Below are 3,279 nucleotides of genomic sequence, written 5' to 3'. Positions count from 1 at the left end.
CAAATGAGAGCATCAGAGTTAGCGGCTGGGGCGTCTATCTCCCAAACTGTTGAGATAGCAGGAGGCACTACTGATAGTGTGATTGTTGCTGAGGACACCACTGAGGGTGTCCAGATTGCAGAGGATGTGGGTTCCGGGCAACCGGACCCACCAGCTTGCTGATCGACGACGCTTTGCGCCACAGGTTTGCTTCACCTACCACTCTAGTATTTCAATTTTATGCATTGGGGACAATTGCATGTTTTTTTGTTGGGGGTGGGGTAAATGGAAAGTGAGTGTTAGGGTGAAGTCTGAGTAGCCCAATTCACTATCCTCTTTTGGGGTTTTCTTGCCTGTGTTCTTTTTCCCCCAAAAGACTGATTACTTTTCCTGTTGAACAGGCATGTCTATATCTTTTGTACATAGTTTAATTCTGGAGCATGATGGCTAAAATGATATCCTGATAAATTGGAAAATGATGCACGACTAGGCATAGTAACTAATAAATGTGTGGCTTTAAGCACGACATAGAGGTACACCATTGCATTACCCTAAGTCTAAAATTTGAACTAGGTGTCTGATAATATGGTAGAGTGATGAGATGTCAAGTGAGTGTGAGGAAGATTTGAATAGTCCACTATTTGTACTGAGCTAGAACTTGCCTGGTTAGTCCTGCTAAAAGTAAGCTGTAATAGACAATTAGGAAAGGATCATAGGCCCTTATTCAATATAGCCCATCTTTAGCCTAAATAAAAGAAAACCAAATGAAATTTATCCATCTTTGATCCAAATGATCTGAGCTTAAATTAGACCTTTATTTTTCACCCCAACTGATCTTTTCTGGGAATAATGTGTTGGCCCTGGTCCCTCCTTGGACATGTGCACCTCAGCTTATGCCAAAAGCATAAGTTGAGGGTGGATAATGTAGTAAACAACCTTCGTTATAGACCTGACCCAACTTTGGGTATTGTGTACCTTGACTCATGGCAAAGCCATGAGTTGAGGGTGTCTATTATGAGGAATTCTCTGGAATGTGGGGTTGAAAGAACAAAGAGAGAGAAAGAACAAAAGTAAAGTTACTCAAGAATTAGTTTAAAGAAAAGTAAAGAAAAAAAATATACAAGAAATACAAGCAAGAAAAGAAGAGTCACTTACACAAATGAAGAAAGAAGAGAAAATTGGAAGGTGAAAGAATATGAGAAACTGGGCGAGATAAAATGATAGAAAGTGGAAGGTTTAGCCGATATGTCAAGAAGGGCAAAAAGTCACTAAAGTATACCTAAATATACCCTACCTTACCCTGAGCCTATGTTACAAGCTAAGAAAGTCTTATCGTGATTCTAAGGGTTTTATAGCGAACTTAAGGCAGTGAAAATAAGGGCAAGCTTATGGAAATAGGTATGAATGAGTGTGACTTTGTTCTGAGAGCGAGTGTTGAAAAGTAATCCTTATACTCAAACTGAAATCATTGTGTGAAAAATGAGGATTTTGTTTTAAACTGAGGACACTAGTTGCAATACCAGAATTGTTTGCACCTCGGTGAGAAATTGAAGAAGTTAGGTGTTAGCGCATGGTGAGTCTGTGTCATGTTCTGATCCCACATAATTCAAGCCTAATAGTGATAACATGTATAGATGTGATGAGATTAATGGGGATTGATAGTCAAATGATTGCAAAGGATGAAACATGGATACTATTGTACAAAGATTTGTATTGAGTCATAGTGCGTCGCTTGAGGACAAAAAATGAATTTAAGTTGAGGGTGTTGATAAACCGTGGTTTCACGGTATTATTAATACTTTTTCCTTAAGTGTGTCCAAAAGTCTTTTTGTGATAATTTTTATATAAGTTTCTCTTTATTTTGCAGGAAATCTGTCCAAAGATGAATGCGGAGATTTTGAGCGAAGAAATGCAGAAGAGACCACCTACGGAGCTTATGACGGTTCGTTGTGCTTGTGACGGTCCGTAGGTGGCAGAGTAGTGCAGCTGCTGAAGGAAGATGGGAAAGTCTGACCAAGTGTGGAGCTATGGAGTTCATGACGGTCCGTCGTGTCTATAACGGTCCGTCCTGCAGGTTCGTCATGAAGTTCAGAGAAGTAATCCCAGTACTCATATTCCAAGAGTTTAAGTGTTTTGGAACGAAGACCCTCGACAGACCATTGTGCCTATAACGGTCCGTCATACTTGCCATCGAGGGTAATGAAGAGAGCAGCAGAAGAAATTGCACAAGTATGGGACGACGGAGTCCATGACGGTCCGTCGTGACCACGACGATCCGTCGTGACCACGACGATCCGTCGTGAGGTCCGTCGACCCAGCCGCGTTTTGACAGATTTCCAGCAAATAGAGTCCTTTTTTAATTAGGTTTTTATTTTATATAAATAGTTCGAAAAAACCTCATTTTTGTGGTTAGACTGGGTATTATTAGTTAGACTCTGGATCATTATTAGACTCTGTGTATTAGTGTTAGATTCTTGATTATCATTAGACTTTTTGTGAGATTATTGATTACTTTGAGATTCTTGCAAGTGATTATTGGTGATTAATAAAACAAACTTTTGGATTTTACTCTTTCTCATTGAAATAAGTACATGAATTCTTATTTAATATATTTGAATATTGTGATTATGACTATGAGTAACTAAACTCCATAACTAGGGTTGTGGGAACCATAGGCAAATAATGAGATAAAACCTAACTAAAATAACAATTCTAGAATAGTGTCTTGCATGTATTAATAATTCTTTCGCTTAGAAGTCTTTTTAACGGATGGACAACGTTAGAACTCGCCTTAATGCTACTTGCCGGACCAAGGAGGTAGATAATAGAAAAAGAATTATCAACATAGATTTAGTGTATACTATCTAATAGGCTAGTATTGATTGGTACGCGGTAATAACTTAGTCAAATATAGAATACGATGCTTAATTGAGGTAAAGATAAGGGTTAGGATAGCAACACACGTAGCCGGACCAAGGTGCGGAGCGAGATTTTCTAGATGCCGGACCAAGGATTTATAAATACATAACTTATCACTTTGCATGCAAGATATTAGGAAAGAATTGTTATAGTTAGAATTATCAAGTTATGAACGTGTTGGGAACACGTAAACCCTAGTTACTTTGATGAATTGATTAAAATCCAACATTCAAAGCTGTTAAGTGTCTCTTTCAATTTAGGTAATTATTTTCATTCATTTAGAAATGGAAACCCCCCTTTTATTTTTTTTACTTTCCAAGGAAGTAATTGACTAAACAAAAGTAATTGTAGATTGAAGTTAAGTCTAGACTATTTTCCTCG

This window comes from Solanum lycopersicum, chromosome 12 (assembly GCF_036512215.1).
Source record: "Solanum lycopersicum chromosome 12, SLM_r2.1".
Taxonomy (NCBI): Eukaryota; Viridiplantae; Streptophyta; class Magnoliopsida; order Solanales; family Solanaceae; genus Solanum; species Solanum lycopersicum.
This window is presented reverse-complemented; position numbering follows the sequence as displayed.